Source organism: Astyanax mexicanus, chromosome 20, assembly GCF_023375975.1.
Source record: "Astyanax mexicanus isolate ESR-SI-001 chromosome 20, AstMex3_surface, whole genome shotgun sequence".
NCBI lineage: Eukaryota > Metazoa > Chordata > Actinopteri > Characiformes > Acestrorhamphidae > Astyanax > Astyanax mexicanus.
Window position 1 is genome coordinate 35,867,337 of NC_064427.1, and position 20,673 is coordinate 35,888,009.

A 20,673-nucleotide genomic window follows, 5' to 3' on the forward strand; every position below is an offset into this window, starting at 1 on the left:
AAAGAGAAAAAGGAGCTGATGTTGGACTTCCGCAGGTCCAAACAGTCTCCTCCAATGGCTGTAAACATGCATCCAGGGAATGGTCACTGAGATAGTAAGGTCCTTCAAGTACCTGGGTGTTCACCTCAAGAACAAGGAGAGGTCAGAACAGACTACATCTCCTGAGGAGACTCAGGTCGTTTGGTGTGAAGGGGGCACTCCTTAGGACCTTCTTTGATGCCGTGATGGCATCAGCCATTATTTTTGGAGTGGTCTGTTGGGGCAGCAACATCTCCACCAACGTCAGGAAGAGACTGAACAGCTCTGTCCTGGGGTGTCATCTTGACCCAGTGGAAGAGGTGGAAGACAGACAAATAATGACTTCCTACACCATGTACCACTATCTTATATCTTTGTGTTTCTAGTATTTTTATATTCTGTGTTTCTTTTAGTGTAGATTTCATAAACCTGTCCAAAAAAACGTTGCCACCTGGATTTAAGTAAGTAAATGATGTGGGGTTGATGCTGCAGTTGGTCTGCAGGTTTAGGTTCAGCAACAGTATGTGCTGAAAGAATGAGGTCAGCTGACTACCTGAATATACTGAATATAGACCAGGTTATTTCATCAATGGATTTTTTCTTCCCTGATGGCACGGGCATATTACAAGATGACAAAGTCAGGATTCTGACTGGGTCTGAAATTTCATAATTTTCACACATGGATTGAGAGAGAGTTCACCACAGAGTCCAGAACTTAACCTCATTGAGAATCTTTGGGATGTGCTGGATGGAGAAGAGCTGCTTTGTGCAGTGGTCAGACTCTACCATCATCATTACTTGGTGATCTTGGTGAAAAATTAATGCAAAACTGGATTGAAATAAATCTTGCGACATTGCAGAAGCTTATTGAAACAACGCCACAGTGACTTTGTGCCGCAATTAAATCTGAAGGCGATCCAACCAAATATTACAGTATGTGACCTTTTTGTTTGGTGATGACTTTTCTTGGCCAGGCAATTTATATTGTTTGTATATTTCCAGACACTTCTTAATAATCCCCAATGTGGGATTATTAAATAATTATTTTATCTTATATTAAAACAGGCATGGTTCTCAGGAACACTCCAAAAATTTGCTAACTTTCAAATCAATCAAATTACTGCATGTAAAAGCTGCATCATTCGATGCTGCCGTCTTCTCTGACCACAGATCAGCGGTTTATTGTGCCTTGTCTCACTTAGCACTTTTCCACCAACATGAAACCGGCACTGTTCTGGTTCGCGAAGGTCCGCGCTTCCACCTACAAAAGTAGGTTTCGGAACCAGGAACATTTGTTTGCAGCGGGAACGGAAAAATACTAGGCTCTTCAGTGCGAACCATGACAACATATGTGGGCATGATTGTTTGTACAGGAGCACCGCTGTTGTGATGATGTAAATGTGACGTTTTGACAGCTCCACTAAAACTGGTGGAAACACGGGCTGGTTCACTGAAAAGCACCACAGTCTTATAAGCCTAAACGGAACTGGTTCTTTTGGTGGAAAAGCACTAACAGTAGGGGTGTGATGAGATCTCGATATTTCTCGTAAAGCTTAAACCTGTCTCGCAGGAAGAAAAAACAGTTTAGTGTGGACTTTTTAATCTGGCAACACAGTAGCGATACAGCGAGTGTGGTCGTTGAGCAGTGAGCAGCTCTCAGCAGAAGAGGAAAATTCGGGCATTTGCATAGAACAGAGGTCACTAATGGATGGACCGCGGTCCGGGTCCGGACCCAAATGTTGTCCAATGCGGACCCAAACTTACTGAGAAGGATTTAATTGTATACGTGCTTTTAGACCAATCACGTGTGGGGTAATATCACCAAACGCTCTCTTCAGTCAATCAGATCTGTGCAGACGCGGTAAGGAAAAAATAAATAAATAAACACATCGCTCCTCATGTGGGATCGAACCCGTGTTGCCACTGCTCCGGCTAGTGAATTGGGACGCGGCCGTGAAAAAACACCTTTATAAGGAGATAGGGAGCCCGAGAATGGGCGGAAAAACGAGAACGGGCAGAAACTAAAGACACGCCGAGCGCATGATATAGCACTTAATCATAACACAAATTAACAATCGGTCCGGACCTTCTCTAACTGGACCATATTGAATTCTAATTAAAAACCCCTGGCATAGAAGATGCTTCTGCTACTTTTAAGTTGTATATCTGACTGCATTTTGCCTAAATTTCCTTTGGTATGAATAAAGTGTCTATCTGTCTGTCTGTCTGTCTGACTATGGTTATTCATAGTTAAATTACAAGAGATTTAGTAGAAAAAACACAAACCCTGTGCTTATTATGACTGTTTGTGGTTTGCACTTATTGTTGGCACTATATAAGTTTTATTTTCATTTTTATTTCAGTTTTCATTTTTGACATTTTCTTTAAAATATTATTTTTAAATCTCGTCTCGTCTCGTCTCATCTCGTTCTCGTTAACCCAGTATCGTTTCTCTTCTCGTCTCGTGATATTAGTGTCTCGTCACACCCCTAACTAACAGTGTCTCACTTTTAATATCTGATATGTGTTAATGTGATATGTTCTACTATCAGTAAAATAAGGGTCTAATCATTGCATTATTATTATATTTATTTACATTTTATACAGTGTGCTAACTTTTTTAAGAATTGCTGTCGTAAAAAACTAATAATTTTATATAGGGATTTTGCTCCCCTTCTCTGCAAAAACAACCTCAACTTTACAAAAAGAAAGCTTTATCCTTTTTTTTTAATGGAACATTACTGCAAAGAATTATAGTACCGTATTTTTCGGACTATAAGGCGCACTTAAAAACTTTTAATTTTCACAAAAATTGACAGTGCGTCTTATAATACGGTGCGCCTTTTGTATGGATTTTACTCGTCAGGTTGTAAGGAGCAGTAAACACACACTCCGTGCAGCGTTATAGAGAGTTTCAGTGCTATACAGAGTCCAGAGCCGTGCAGCTCCGAGGCTGAGCAGCAATAGCATTAGCTAGATGCTAACCGCTAAGCTAGCTAGCTTATTCACTGAGATCAGTATTATCTAAATTTTACTCGTCAGGTTGTAAGGAGCAGTAAACACACACTCCGTGCAGCGTTATACAGAGTTTCAGTGCTATACAGAGTCCAGAGCCGTGCAGCTCCGAGGCTGGAGCAGCAAATAGCATTAGCTAGCTTATTCACTGAGATCAGTATTATCTAAATTTTACCCGTCAGGTGTAAGGAGCAGTAAACACACACTCCGTGCAGAGCCGTGCCGCTCCGAGGCTGGAACAGCAATAGCATTAGCTAGATGCTAACCGCTTAGCTAGCTAGCTTTTTCACTGTTCAGAGATCAGTATTTTCTAAATTTAGCACTTTTAATACTGCTGGAGCAGTATTATTAGAGTTAGATGCTAATCGCTAAGCGTTCACCGTTCAGAGGTGAGTTATCGGCCTGTAAGTCTGTGCTGCTTTGCCTGGCTAGCATTAGCTAGATGCTAATCGCTAACTCTCTCAGAGGTGAGTTTTATCAGCCTGTAATCTGCTTGTTTACCGTGTTAAAACAAGCTACGGGGGACGAATCGCTAGCTAATATCTCACTGTCTTACCAGAACACGCAGGATTACTCAGTGTAACGCTGTCGTTTAAGTTTGGGTTAACTTTACTAGTTTAGGTGACTAGCTAGCGTGCTAGCGGATAGCTATGCTAACGCTGGTGCAGCAAGCCTTAGTGGACATCTGGAAATCTAAGCTTACTGTAAATAAACTGAAGCACGTTACTCACCCAAATAAACAGTTTTCAGGAGAGGAATCTGTGTAGATTAATATCCAGCACTCGTTTGACTTTGAAATAGCTAGATTTGTATACTGAGACGCTCCACCGGCAAGCGACCACCCCCGGTGGGGGAAGGGAAACATGGCGCCACCCCTGTTCACTTTGATATAGGCACCCTTTCTAGTGTCACTTAACGCGCCTTATAATGCGATGCGCCCTATGTATGGAAAAATAGCAGAAAATAGGCGTTCTTTGATAGTGCGTCTTATAATACGGTGCGCCTTATAGTCCGAAAAATACGGTATCTGAGCTTGAAAGCTTTAGTAAAGTCAGGATCAGATGTTGTCTGATTAGTTTTGGATCACAAACAGCACTTCAACTCCTCCCAAAGGTACTAAAGCTCCATCAATACAGGCACTTCCTCTGCTCCACAATGCAGCAGTCAATTGAGCTGAATAAATCATGAAATTGCCTCTATACTATGCTAAGATTAGGTTTGGTATATAAGGCTTAGGCTCAAATGCAGCCAAGTGCACCATTCTACTGGTAAAGTGTCTCTTAGGACATTATACAAGCTGTGTGTTGAAACCTCCAGGGATAAAATACACTCAGGAGATCCACTTTATATCTCTGCAGATTCTACTAAAAACCAATAAGTTTAAGAGCCTGCGATTACTGCGAATGATTTCTTTTGGTGTGCTTTATTATAAATTAATAGCTTTCTGAAATGTTTCTCTGATTTTACTTTTTATAGGTATGTGTTTGAGTAAAATTAACATTGTTTTTTTTTATTCTAAAAACTACTGAGAACATTTCTCTCAAATTCTCCCAAATTAAAAATCATTTATAGAATTTATTTTCTGAAAGAAAAAAAAATATGCAGTGCTTTCAGACCTTAGATAATGCAAAGAAAACTTGTTCATGTTCATTTAGAAACAACAACAACAATAGTGATGTTTTAAATCAATATTTGGAGGAATAACCTTGATCACAGCTTTTATGCATCTTCGTATGCTCTCCAGCAGTTTTTCACACTGCTTTTGAATGATCTTACGCCACTCCGGGTGCAAACATTTAAGCATTTCAGCTTTGTTTGATGGCTTGTGACATTTGATGGCATCCATCTTTCTTTTGACTACATTCTAGAGCTTTTCAGTGGGCTTTAGGTCTGGAAATTGATTGTCAAATTATTTGAATGGCAGTGACCTACAGAAAGAATGGCACATGGCAGCTTCAAAACAGGCTTCTAGAGGCAGGTCTCAAGTCATGTACAGCCACATGCAAAAGCCCTTAATCGATGAGAAGCAAAGAAAAGCCAGGATGAAATTTGTCAAAAAAGACCATAGAGGACTGGAGTAAGTTCATCTTCTTTGATGTGTCCAATTTTCAGCTTAACCCAACACCTGGTTGTCTAATGGTTAGACAGAGATAAATATAAAAAATAAAAACTCTTAATAACAATATTTTTATTTGGAATTTGGGAGAAATGTTGTCAGTAGTTTATATAAATATGTATAAATGTAAATATATACCTATATATAATCTGAAAAAATAACAATTTTGAAGTGGTTTCAATGTTTTCTGAACTTTTTTGACCCTTCACCAAATAAATCCACATCATCTCTCACTGGAACCTCAGTTGACCAAACCGAAAAGCTCTTATTTTGGACACATTATGAAAAGAACCAGAAAAATGTGGGAGAAAATGGAGGGATATGACATAAACAGAAGAATCACTGATTTTTTACTGCAGAAAATGATTTCTGTTCAAGAATAATAAAGGCTCAAGGATAAAAGTGGGAATGATTGGCAATTTGTTGAGTTAATTGAGCTGAATGTGTTTAATTAGGGCTACAAAGCTTCAGTCCTTAACCTCTTAATGATTTTGCAGCCTTTTCATCGCTTTCGAGTAATTCCTCTTTAGGATAGAATAATTAATACTATAGAAACACTAAATTAAGTCATGAAAGAGATCTGATGTCTCATTTTTGTCTATTGCTGTTTCTCCTAAAGAATTTTAGATCAAATTCATTCAAATATATATATTTTAAACCTGTCTCCTCAGAGGTATCTACAGCACCAGTATAGTGTAAGTTTCAACACAAATTCTCATTCAATGTTTTATTTTTTCCTACATTGTAAATGAATACTAAAAAAGTAATAATAAATCATTCAGACTATGAAAGAATACATAAGGATCATGTATTAAACTTAAAAGTGTTAAACAACCAAACTACTTTTATCTGGGGTTAAGCTTCTAACCTGTTTCTGAGGCTGGTAACTCTGATCCTAACCTATGCTGTGCAACAGAGGTAACTCTTGGTCTTCCTTTTCTCAGACAGTCCTGATGAGAGCACTTGAGAATAATTTCAAAATTCATTTTTTGAAAAATCTTTTTTTTTCTTTAATTAGTTAAGTGTTTTTTGTCATATGTATTAGAACATTACTCGAATAGAGCTATTCACTGTATACCTGTAACTCTACCTCTTCACTACTTTACAACTGATGCTCTCAAACACATTAAGAGACAAGAAATTCAAGTTAAATTCAATTAACTCTTGAAGAGTTCAGCACAGCTGTTAACTGAAAGCCTGAATTCTAGGTGACTCTACCTCATAAAGCTGACTAAAGAAATGCAAAAAGGTGCTACTTTAAAAAAGTAGCTAATTTAAAATATAAAACAAATTGTCTGGTTTGTTTTACACTTTTTTTTTGTTGACTAAATAATTCCATATTTCCATTGGTTGACACGAACGCAGCAGGGAGGCGGACACGGAGACGGACCCAAATTGCAGGTAAGTTTATTAAACGAAGAAATTAACAAATAAATGACTGAGGAAACCAAGGACTAAAACATTAAACTCAAAACAAGAAACAAACTAGGGAACAAAATGGAGAGCAAACGAGAAGGAAAACAAAAAAACGCGACAAGAAAGACAGACAAAGGGATCGTGGAAACACAGGGCTATAAATACTCTAGGAGGGAAACGGAAAAGGGATAAACCTGGGGAACAGGTAACAAGTGGGGGAATAAAGTTGAGAATACTCAGACAGAGACACGGGTGAAACACAGAGCACATGCAGGAACACAAGGGAAAATAAACAGACAGGACGGCTAATGCCAGGTTCACACTACATGATTTTTGGCCAGTTTTTCAGTCGGCAAAAAAACTCAAATCAAGGATAGGGTGACCAAACGTCCGTATTTCCCGGGACATGTCCGTATTTCACGTCCTGTCCCGGGCGTCCCGGTTTTTTCAAAAAGTGAGGAAATGTCCTGGTTTTTAAATTACCTTCATTGGACCATTAAATTTACAGGCACTAGGGCACTGCGCACGGCGCTGCGTGTGACATAATCCCTGAGTCACGTCAGTGAGAGCAGCCCAATTTTCAGCCCCTTTAGCGACTACCGACAAATCTAGAGAGTTTTTGTGGTGTTATTGGAGACTTTTGGCGACTCTGAGATGAACACACGCTCGCTGCTGCCGTGAGCCCCGCCCACAACACTCACACACCGCTCCACCAACACCGTGCCCACAGCCGCCGCTGACTGACCCCGCCCCGTATTTACAGATCAGGATGTAAATATAACTTTCTTCAGTGTGACACGAAAAAAATACTGAATTTAACTCACACAGTCTCAGTCAGTCTCTCACCTCATTCACCACGTAGCCTGTCACTCACCTCCTCCACAGTGTCTGCCTCTTTATAAAAGGCTACATATCTATTGAACCATTGAACAATTTGTCTATGATAGCTTTAAAAATAAAGAAAACGTAAAAAAAAAATAATAAAATAAAACAAACAAAAACCCTAAAAAAAAAAACGTAAATTAACACTTCTGGCTAACTGCTGCTCTTATAATAACATTTAAGAACACGGCAAAAAAAAAAAAACCTCAATATGTGTGAAAAGGTGACGGCCTATTTAAAAAGCAACAGATGTTGTTTATTTGTAACATTTCTAACATATTTAGGATGTTTTTTTACACACTTTTTCACTCCCACAATCTTAATCCTTTACAGCTTCAAAAACATGTATTATGCAAATTAGGTGTTGATGTCATTTAGCTTACATACAGCCAATGAGATCACAGAAAGAGAACCACGGGTCCTAAACACACCAGAGCTGTTTATGCAGAGTCTGACCACCCCCCTACCATTTCCCCTGTTATATTATGAAATGACTCTAGAGGGAGCCCATGAGTGTCTCTATGAAGAGGGGTAAATGGAGCTAAAAGCTAAAAACTTTAAATTAAAATAATTATGAACTACTTGGTTTGAATATTTGTTCTGAATCTTTAATTTTAGAAGTAGAATAATGTGTTTTACTAAAAAAAAACAAAAAACAAGAAAGTTCGCCTCTATATTTCAGTTTATTTAAAGAAAACAGGTTTCACACTGTAAAGCACTAGCATTACTGCTACTGTGAGCTGATTGGTTGGAGAGCTGATCCTGGAGATACAGGTAGAGCATGTTTTTAAAGGCGTATACCTATAGAGATCAAAATGATAAAATAAACAAATGATGTCTGCAGTACTGAAACATTTGACAAAGTTCTGTGTTGAGGACATAAGTACATATTTCAATATAAAACTGATCAGACATTTATAAACTCTGATTTTGCTCAGTTGCTTCATATGAAGCCGTTCATGTGGGACTCATTGCGAGTGCATATTCTCCTCTATAGAAATTCTCTGGAATGGCATCACTAGTTCTCGTGTGCATTCAGTTCATTTGTGTTCTCGTGACGAAACGTGTTTCTGGAGAGCAGCCAGGTGAGTCGTGGACATTTTCACACAGAGAAATCGTGTAATTTGTGACTCCATGTTGCTGATCAGTCATTTAGTGTAAAATTCTCAACAAGTGAAGGACTCAGGATTACAGCACAACCACTCGTGTAGTGTGAACAGCACCATGACTGAAGACTCAAAAAGTTGTGTAGTGTGAACAGCACCATGATTGAAGACTCAAAAAGTCGTGTAGTGTGAACAGCACCATGACTGAAGACTTAAAAAGTCGTGTAGTGTGAACAGCACCATGATTGAAGACTCAAAAAGTCGTGTAGTGTGAACAGCACCATGACTGAAGACTTAAAAAGTCGTGTAGTGTGAACAGCACCATGATTGAAGACTCAAAAAGTTGTGTAGTGTGAACAGCACCATGACTGAAGACTCAAAAAGTCGTGTAGTGTGAACACCATCATGACTGAAGACTCAAAAAGTCGTGTAATGTGAACAGCACCATGACTGAAGACTTAAAAAGTCGTGTAATGTGAACAGCACCATGACTGAAGACTTAAAAAGTCGTGTAATGTGAACACCATCATGACTGAAGACTCAAAAAGTTGTGTAGTGTGAACAGCACCATGACTGAAGACTCAAAAAGTCGTGTAGTGTGAACAGCACCATGACTGATGACTCAAAAAGTCGTGTAGTGTGAACCTGGCTTAAAACGACAGAGACAGACTAGGAAAGACTCAGAACAGGACCAGAATGTGACATATTTCTTCAGAATTTGGTATAAAATAATGTGAAAACACTCAATTTAAGGTGTGTCCGAACTTGACTGGTACTGTATTTGCATCACTACACTACTGGGTAAGGGATAAATTGTGTAAAACGTTAAATTGAGCAGTTATTGAGTTAAAAGTTAAAATGCTAAAAGTTCAAGGACTGAGATCACTGTCATCTAATTTAAGGTTCCTAACATTTACAGCCAAAAAAATCATAAGAAGATTTTACCCATATCAACATCAGAGCTACTGTACTGCTGTTGCAGTTTCTCCACAAAATTCTTAAAGCACATTACATGATACCTGTTATGATATTCTCAGATCAGATCCATGGCAGTCACACTCTTGAGATCCATGAGATGCACCTTTACAAACATTCACTGCTATGACTCTGCTCTCTCCTCTTTCATTCTCACTTTTTAGTGCACTCTGTCACTCTGTCAAATCTCTTTTGAAATCGAAAAGCTCATTGATGAAAATGAGATCTTTTTTTTCTTCTTCTTCCTCTTTTAAACGCAAGGCTAAGTGCAAGGCTTTTTCCTCCCATCTCCTTCCTTCTTTAAAAAAAGGGGGAAAAAATGTAATCAGCGAGTTTGGCACATTATCAATACACAGAGCGCAGGAAGGATGAAAGTCTGCCGTCGCTTTAATGGGGTCTTTATTAAAGGCAGTGGCGGATGTGTGAAAGTGACCTTTATGCAAGAGATGAGAGCACTTTTGCTCGGCCGTGTTATTAATGCGCTTTCCTTCTTAGGCTGTGGATAAATTAAAGTAGGGCAGTAGGGCACAGAGACCTTAGGAAGAAAACAAAAACAACTCCATGGCTCCTAAAGTAAACCCTAAGCATAAACAACACCATAACCAAACACGAAAAGAAAACACAGTGTTATGAACATCATCAAGACTCATTTTCATGCAGTTACAGCAATCAGGATAGTTGAATAACAATAGATAATTTTGTTGTTTAGTCAAAATGTCACACATATACAATTATAGATCACATTGGTCCACGTTTCAAAGATGATGTTCCTCATAACACCAATTTTCCTCTGGAAGGAACAGTCATTAATGCTGTTTTGCTGTCATCAGTGTTAAATTTGCAAAAATGTTTCCTTTTAAGAGTTTGGCCCTCCCTGGTGAGAATGGGTAACTGCACCGATCATGCAGAAGAATCATTTTAAACTGGGCGGGTGTGATGCGGTCTCCTCGTTTTAGAGCGCATGAATCCGATTACAGTTTATGTTTAGTCAAAAAAAGATAGAGAGAGAGAGAGAGAAAGAGAGAGAGAGAATGAGCTACTGAGCTCTGAGTTTCCCCTTCTGAAGTCTCCATTGCTCCACCAGCCACTCGCGTTCAGTAAAACTGAGCCGAATCCTATTTTTGAAGCTGTACGTGTGACGTTAGTAACTAAAGACGCGTTGCGTGGCCAGAAGAACTCCCGTGAAAATGATGGTTTCAGCACACTGATACCATTAAACACAATATTTTATCCCTTCTCCACTCAGAAATGCTTCTGCTTTCAGTTTAGAAAATAAATAATATGGACTGCCACTTTAAAATATGGAAGTGATTATGTTGCAAAAGTACTTGTAGGACCTGATTCTGAACTTGTAGAATAGGCTACAGTTGGTACTTGTATTTTTAAGTTTATAACCTGTATTTTGTAACTATTTTTTTGTACTCATAGTTTCAATGATTGTACAATTAAAGTTGTGCTTGTAAACTAAAATTTGAACTTTTGTTTTTTTATGAATTGATTCTTAGTTTTCTCCCATTTTTCTCCCAATTTAGCCAGTTGGGCAAATTGTCCCACTCATTTAGCTGCTAAAAGTATTTAAAGTATTTACAGATTTTCTTTTGTTTTTGCACTTTTGCCATACGTAAGTCATTTAATTTTTCAGTTTTTTTAAACAAACTTTAATATCCAATATAAACTGAGTAAATATAAAAAAACCTTTTTAAATGATTTTTTTTAATAAAGGAAAAAACCTATCCAAACCAAAAGTGTGTGATTAATCACAATTTAACTTCAGAGTTTTATTTCACTAACCACAACCAGACCTGTAGAATCAAGAAATCACTTAAATAGAACCAAAGTCTGACAACATGAAGCAGCTAAACGATCTTAAAAAGCAGCACATTAGGCCCCAATCTGAAGAAATTCAAAAACAAATGAGAAAACAAAGTCATTGATCATCTATCAGTCTGAAAAATTTTACAAAGTCATTTCTAAAGCTTTGGGACTCCCGCGAACACTGGTGAACCTTCCCAGGAGTATATATTCCAAAAGGGCTTGGACAACTCATCCAGGAGGTCACAAAAGAACCCAGAACAACATTTAATGAACTGCAGGTCTCAGGTCAGTGTTAATCATTCAATGGCATCCATGGGATTGTTCCAAGGCAAAAAACACTGCTGACCAAAAAGAACACAACGACCCGTCTCACATTTGCAAAAAACATATTGATCTCCTGGAATTTGGGTAAATATTATGTGGACTGACGTGACAGTGTCCGTCCATCTGTTTGTGACCTCAAACTCAGGCGTACTTGGGTTCTGCAGCAGGACAATGACCCAAAGCACACAAACAAGTCCACCTCTGAATGGATAAAAAAAAAATAAATAAATGATAGTTTTGGAGTGTCCTAGTTAAAGTCTGATTAAGATGCTGTGGATTATTTTAAGCAGGCAGTTCAAGATTAAAAACCATCCAATGTGTCTGAATTAAAACCATTCTGTAAAGAAGAATGGAACAAAATTCCTCCACAGAGATGTGAAAGACTCGCTGCCAGTTATCAGTAAAGCTCATAGACTGTATATAGCTGGACAGAGCATCGTCTCTCAAAAGTGAAGCCACCACAGGTCGGGCGCCCCCTGCTGTTCGGTTTCAGAAAGCTGTGTAACCCCACCCATCCCTATAGGTTTCAATGGCAAAACAGAACAACTTTCAATCACGTTTTTTTTCCAATATACTGTAATTCTACCTCCTTTATTTAAATGCAACAGCTAGTGTAACTTCTGCTTATATTGTCAAATTTTTATATCTCCACAGAATTCATTTTTTAAAACGTTATTCAGCTCTATTCAAAAAAGGTGTGGTTATTGTAAAAGGGCTTGTTATGGGTGGGACCAATAACAGACCGTCAGCTCCGCTCCGCTCAGCTCTGCAGCCTGTGACCTCGAGGTAGCCCTCAGGGGCGGGGTTATTTAAATGAGTAGGCTGTCTCTCCACAGTCTTTGTCCCTCCTCTGGTCTCTACTGCGCAGACTCGGGTTTCAGGATCGCCAACATGGCGGAAGATTTTGGCTTCATTTTCATTAAATGAATGGGAACGGCGACACGGCGTCCATCTTTTTTACAGTCTCTGTTAAAGCTTGATTGTTCTCAATCTTCTCTACATTACGGCCCACCTGTTTACAACTGCAAAATAAATAAATAAATAAAATTAATGATAATAATAATAATAATAATAATAATAATAATAATAATAATAATAAAATATAAAAAAATAATAATAATTAACTCTTGCTACCATAACTTTACCCTGAAACGGTGATTTAGGCTTCCCAAATATAGAACATGAACTTCTTACTGGAAACATGCTCTAATATTGTGCTTCTTTTGTATTTTTGCGTTTAAATATACACATAAGAGTAGCACGGTTTGACAGGGTAGCACAACTCGACAGAACACCTGATCACAATCAGTGACTTTTTTTCATTCAAATGAAGCAACAGGTGTAGTCAATCGTAAGTAAATTTGAGGATAGCAGGAGGGTTAAAAAATAAATCCTGATTAAACACTCCTGATTCCTGAGTCTGTTAATTGTCAGGTGTAGTAGGTGTATCTGTGGAGGAAAAACATCTGCCCCAACTTCCTGCTGGACCCCCAGGACTAGAACTTAAGAAGAACCCTGTTCTATGGCAATGGCATTGATCTAAATAACACTTTTTGGCACTTTATTTTTTATATTTCTGAAGTTAAAACACAAGTGTTTTAGAGCAGAGGGAAAGCACTAAAATGTGCAGAGCAGTGGCTGTAAGAATTATAGAGAAGGAATTACTAGACACCTCACAGAAGCCCCATATTGAAATTTATGTCTAACAAGCAGAGAAAGGGCTGTCTGGGGCACGGGTGAGAGACGGGCAGTAAGCTTATGAGATTTGCCAATGCTGGCCAATATGGTACTTGTAGTTTTAATGTGAGGATTTGTGCTTGTGGTGGTGGTTCATTCTTATAAAAACTAGACTTTAAAATGTCCATTGGTGGAGTTTTGAGAGCCTTTCTGGTTCTTTGATTGGCTAAGTTGACCCCTGCTGCACTTTCAGCTCAGGCAGTCATGCATAAAGACTTGTGAGATGTTCCTCTTTCTTACAGCTGTCCAAATGCTCTCAAGTTCCACTGGCCTTGTTCTCGGTTCTCCTGTTTCTTCCAGCTCTTATTCTAACATCTCCTGTCTTGTTTAAGGTCACAGTGGGATACTTCTGTACGATGAGCTACAATATACCTTGGAGACAGACGCTTTTATTCCGTACTGCAGAGTTTCTAACTTTCTCCAAAGTTTAAATAAGACACTAGACCTGGGTGGTGTATGACAGTATCTCAGTAGTAAGGTATATTCTACTATTTTAAAATTATGACAATATTTAATAATTAGGACACATTCTATCTGTTTATATTTTATGTTGAAAAGTGACTAATTGGTGGTGTAAGAGCTCACTGATTGGTGGAATAATGAGAAAATAATGTATGTATTTATTGTTATCATGAAATTTTATCACAATATTTCATAATATGCTTTTCTATTGGTATTCTGTAGATGATTAGTAACCAAAAAGTTGATTCAATATGCTTATATAATAATAGTAAAAGAAGTATACTTTTCTGATAAAAGTCTATCAGTGTATGTCAGTCTTAGTGTTTTTTGTCTGAAATCTCCATTATATTATATCTTATATATTTTTATTTGTAGATAGATAGATAGATAGATAGTTAGATAGATAGATAGATACTTTATTGATCACCGAGGGGAAATTCTAGACATCCAGCAGCAGGCATGTATAGTACAAACTTACAAAAAGATAAAATATAATGATACATATAAATACAATAAAATAAAAAATAAAATGAAAAGTGTAAAAGTACAGTCTTTAGTGTGTGTGTGTGTGTGTGTGTAATGGAGAATGGAGGTAGTGCAGTTGAACAATAGACAGTGAACACCAGTTGATGTGCATAAAGTGAGGATAACTGATGTCAGCCATACAGAAAGTGCAAATACACAGTTATATAATAATTTAAATTCAGCAGTGCAAAAGATACGTAAACAGTAGATGAATGAACTAGTGAGTAAACTACTAGTGCAAAATAGGCTAGAACTGTAAAAATAGTGTTATAGGCTTCAGCAAGACTGAGAGTGTTTCCAAAGATGGGGGTGTGTCCATGGTGTGGCCAGAGTGGCCGGAATGAAAAAGTGTCACAGATTGTATTTTTAGCATGAATTATTTAATATTTAATGTTTATTGCTGCAACCTTGGGTGAGAAAGTAATGCAATGTCAATTTTTTTTATGTCCTGTACATATTGCTGTATTGGCTTTATTAACTAGTTTGGGCCCTGTTGTAGCAATCAATAGGCAATCCGTCTACCGCACATCTTGAATTAGGGTGTATGTTTGTGTTTGTTCACAGATCAAAAGTCTTAAAAGGCATATACTAATTATCTTAAAGCTGATGTTTTGGGATTTAGGGGATTTAGGGGCCTCTCTGGTGAGAATGGTAATTGCACCAAATGTGTGGAAGAATCATTTTAAACTGGGCGGGTGTGATGCGGTCTCCTTTCAAAGCGGATGAATCCCATTCCAGGTTATGTTCAGTCAGAGAGAGAGAGAGAGCGCTCAGTCAGAAACTTCACTTCATCTGCACACTATGAGTGTTCTTACTATGAGTGAATGAGCTACTGAGTTCTAAGTTTCCCCTTCTGAAGTCTCCATTGCTCCACCAGTAATCCTTCGCATTCAGTAAAACTGAGCCGGATCCTCTTTCAGAGGCTGTACGTGTGACGTAAGCGCGTAAAGACGCGTGACGTGACCAGAAGAACAAAGCGACCCGACACAACAGTTTTTAGAATAAATATATGAAAGCAGGGATGATCATTCCAGCACACTGGTACCATTAAACACAAAATTTTGTGCCTTAATCTTCACTCAGAAATGCTTTTGCTTTCAGTTCAGAAACAAAATAATACAGACCGCCACTTTAATTAATCATGGGTGTGGTTTGGGCGCAACATGCAACAAACAAATCAGCGTGTTCCTTGCCATTCCCTTTGAGAGTCAGGTGTGCTCTGACTTTGGCGCATTGCTATTTCAGAGGCGCAGGTCCTCTGACATATCCAGCGCTCATTGAGACGCCTTTATTTATTCTGTCAACAGACATGCGCTATGGGTTTGTGCACTGCTGTGTGTCCATATGTGTGTAACTAGTCAGGGGGTACACACATTGGGCATTCCACTGGTGACAGTTTTTCTTCCAATATAGCAATAAACGTCTGTCTAGGTAGCTTTCAGTTGATGGTGCACCTGTGTTTTCCATTGCCAAGATAGCAATACACCAGAATTTTACCTGAACACACCTTTCTATTAGACCACCACACCCATCAGCGTAGATGTATTCACAAGCACTGTTGCTATCTAGACGATGCCAGTGGATGATGTTAAAATAGAATGTTGTGTATGTATTTGTATATTGTATATTTTATATGTACTGTATATGATAGCTATGCTTTACACTCTAAAAAACAGAGGTACGATATGAGTACTTTTTTGTACTCAGAGGTACACTCTTCATAATTGTACCCTCAAAGGTTCAATATTGGTCTTTATAGAGTCAGATTTGTTCCCTTTGAAGTACAAATTAATTTCTGACAGCAATAAGTACAAATTTTTACCATTTAACCTGCAGCCAAAAGGTACATTCAGTATTCTGTATCACTGCACTAATTAACAATATATATTTTATTTGCACCTTTTTTGTTTGAAAGCCAGACAATTTTGGATCAACAAGTTCTTGACACATATTTAGTTGATGATAATGTTTAGAATTTTTATAATCTTTACTGGCACAAAAATATGGGTACAAAAAAGGACTTTCACTGAAAGGTACTTTTTTGTACCTCAGTATAAGGTACAGCCCCAGCGACGAGCTTTGTACTCTTTTCGGTACAAATCTGTACTCACTTTTCTTAGTCTTTGTTGTACATAACTATAAATAACATTTAACAGCCTGTTTATGATCAATATCCACAGAAGTAGCCACTTCAGACTTATCATTTACTTTAAATATATGATATGACCATAAGCCATTTGATTATAGAATGACCAGAAATTGTAATAAACATACAGAAGAAATTAAGAAAAAAGAAAAAAATGGTTGTGATGAAATAAGGTGTATAAGAATATAATACAATTAATTCAATTAATAAATTGCATCAAATTAAAGTGTCATCATAAAAAGGCTGTTACTGCTGTGCACCTCTGAGTGCAGTGTCTCTCTTTGTGTCTTGCCCAGACAAAGCCACTTCTGCTTTTTGGTATCTGATAATAAAAGAATGAAAGTGGACAGAGTGGGGGAAGATTGTGCAGATTGTGAATCCCCTCTCCACGGTATGACAGAAGCATTCCCCTACTGTGAATTTCATTTTCCAAGCGTCCGGGCCCAACCTTTCTCTCTGTCTCTTGCTCTCCTTTCTGTCTGTCTCTCACTCCAGTTCATTCCCTCTCCGCTGTACTCTGTAACTCTCCCTCCCTGACCGCTCCATCTGTCTTGTTCTGCCGGTGTCAGGGAGGCCGGTCTCCAGGGGGCGCTAGCTGCTTCTGGTTCGACCGCCGAGATCCGCCACTGTCAGAGCAGCGCGCCAGCTGTCACACTTCCCTGCACACAGTATTGAATCAAATCTGCTCCAGCATTGGCAAATCTCATAAGCTTACTGCCCGTCTCTCACCCGTGCCCCAGACAGCCCTTTCTCTGCTTGTTAGACATCAATTTCAATACGGGGCTTCTGTGAGGTGTCTAGTAATTCCTTCTCTATAATTCTTACAGCCACTGCTCTGCACATTTTAGTGCTTTCCCTCTGCTCTAAAACACTTGTGTTTTAACTTCAGAAATATAAAAAATAAAAGTGCCAAAAAGTGTTATTTAGATCAATGCCATTGCCATAGAACAGGGTTCTTCTTAAGTTCTAGTCCTGGGGGTCCAGCAGGAAGTTGGGGCAGATGTTTTTCCTCCACAGATACACCTACTACACCTGACAATTAACAGACTCAGGAATCAGGAGTGTTTAATCAGGATTTATTTTTTAACCCTCCTGCTATCCTCAAATTTACTTACGATTGACTACACCTGTTGCTTCATTTGAATGAAAAAAAGTCACTGATTGTGATCAGGTGTTCTGTCGAGTTGTGCTACCCTGTCAAACCGTGCTACTCTTATGTGTATATTTAAACGCAAAAAATACAAAAGAAGCACAATATTAAAGCATGTTTCCAGTAAGAAGTTCATGTTCTATATTTGGGAAGCCTAAATCACCGTTTCAGGGTAAAGTTATGGTAGCAAGAGTTAATTATTATTGTTTTTTTATATTTTATTATTGTTATTATTATTATTATTATTATTATTATTATTATTATCATTTATTTTATTTATTTATTTATTTTGCAGTTGTAAACAGGTGGGCCGTAATGTAGAGAAGGTTGAGAACCCCTGCTGTAAGGGACGCCAGTAATAAATCTAAGAGCAGAATGGTAGATTGAATCTAATGGTTTGAGTGCACTTGCGGATGCTTTTTTTAACCATTTTCTATGTTTAAAACTAATAAAATCATTAAAAGGGTCTTTTAATAGGGGAATTAATAAAAGGACACGATTGAAGTGGAGAAGGCTTTAAGTAAATTAAGCTATTTGTATTAATAAAACTGTTAAAATGATTTGGATTTTTCTTTTTGTGATTATGGAAAGTGCTGGTTCTAGGATTACGCACAGCAAATATTCTTAGATTAAATAATGTTAATGATCATTTTAATTATTTTAGACAAGGATATTAATATCAAGGTATTAATTTAATGTTTCAATGTAGAAGTATACAGTACTTTGTTAACATTTTCACAATCATTAAACATTGTTTAAGAAACATTTTTTTCAGCATTAAAATATCAGCTGACTTTATTTCAACCACATTTAATATAGAACATCAGTCTTGTGCCAGCTAGAAAAAAAAAACCCTGACAAAGAAGAGCCATCAGGAGTGGGTGGATGAAGCTTTAATGAGCCATTTAAACAAGTGTTCAAAAAGTAAAAAGTAAACTTTTAATTTGATGTGTAGTGAGGTTTATGCCATGCGTTGACAAATGAGCAGTACTAATCCTTATAGGAAGACAAATTAGCATACCTGTGGGCAGAATAACATGAGCCGTGATAAGACTTTGACAGAATGTTTTTTAATAAAAACAATACGCTAAGATTATGGCTCCAAAATCATTTTATTTATTTATTTTCTTTTTATTGTCATGAGTTGTTTAGTTTTATCATTATTAGAGGAAGAACTCTATTAATACTCTTTGATGACAAATATTTGACATTTCTAACAAGACTCCAAGCAGTAGAGTAAAAAGTATGTTTTTTTAATGTAAATGAGTAAACAAACTGTTTATACATCAATAAACACATTTAACCCTTGTGCGGTGTTCGGGTCTGAGGGACCCGTTTTCATTTTTCATCAAATGATACAAAAAAAATATTTTTTCGAACTCAAACTCATTGGCATTGGCTCATTTTTTGTGAAAAACATATATCAAAACACATTTTCGATAAACACACACTGTACACCCCCCCCCCAACACACACACACACATTTCTATTACATACAGTATGTTTGGCCAAGGGCAAATAAACATTGCTTCATTTGTAAATTTGAAACTAAACAAATGTTCTACTCATATCTTGAGTTTAATTCATTTTCTTTTACATTTTATTAAAAAACGAATAAAAAAAAGTAGCACTTTTTTGAAAGAAATGTAACATGAGAAAGGTAAAGGGCAAATATTAACCATGTAAGCTGTTTAAATTGCTTGCAATTTAGGTGAAGCAAGCATGTGTAAAGCATTTTAATGTAAAATTGCTTAATTTTGCTGAATTAAATACAAGTAACAAAGTAAACGAGTAACAAAAATATGAACACCACACAAGGGTTAAAAGCACTGAATAATCCAATTATAATCACATTTTTGATCATTCTGATTATTTGTCAGTCATAAGCATTACATTCTGATTGCATAATTTAGATTTATGCCTATAGAAATCTGATTAATAAGTCTTATAAAGGCTGGGCCAGCAGACTAGGGCACTGCCACTTTGATCTGAGGTTTGCCGGTTCAAATCCCTGATCCTGCTGCTTGCCATCAGCAGCCGGAGTCTGAGATAGCACAACTGATAGTCCTCACCCTTCTAGGTTTATTACTAGTGACAAGAAGGGTCCTAATAAGAAGGTTGGATAATTGTCCTTCCAAATTGGGGAGCAAATGGGATAAAATGAAAATAAACAATTAAAATAAATAAGGTAAATAAATTAATCTGATATGGAGAGCTGGGTTTTAGCTCAGCACATGTATACTCTTACCATAGACTGTATATAGCTGGACAGAGCATCGTCTCTCAAAAGTGAAGCCACCACAGGTCGGGCGCCCCCTGCTGTTCGGTTTCAGAAAGCTGTGTAACTCCACCCATTCCCATAGGTTTCAATGGCAAAACAGACAACTTTCAATCAGTTTTTTACCAATATACTGTAATTCTACCTCCATTATTTAAATGCAACAGCTAGTGTAACCTCTTATTATATTGTCAAATTTTTATATACCCACAGAATTTGTTTTTTAAAACTGTTATTTAGCTCTATTCAAAAAGGTGTGGTTATTGTAAAAGGGCTGGTTATGGGCGGGACCAATAACAGACCATCAGCTCCGCTCCGCTCTGCTCTGCAGCCTGTGACCTCGAGGCAGCCCTAAGGGGCGGGGTTATTTAAATGAGTAGGCTGTCTCTCCACAGTCTTTCTCCCTCCTCTGGTCTCTACTGCACAGACTCGGGTATCAGGATCGCCAACATAGAGGAAGATTTTGGCTTCATTTTCATTGAACGAATGGGAACGGCGACACGGCGTCCATCTTTTTTTACAGTCTCTGACTCTTACTCTCTGATGTCTTTCTTATCTTACTTATCCAAGTGCATGTAAGAGCATTGATCGCATTACTGACAAAATCTGATTTTCTGCAGATATAGGATTATTGAGTGCATGCATCCACGCCCAGTGTCAATAATACTAAAGCATAGATAATCTGTTTGTGTACAAATCTTGGCTTTT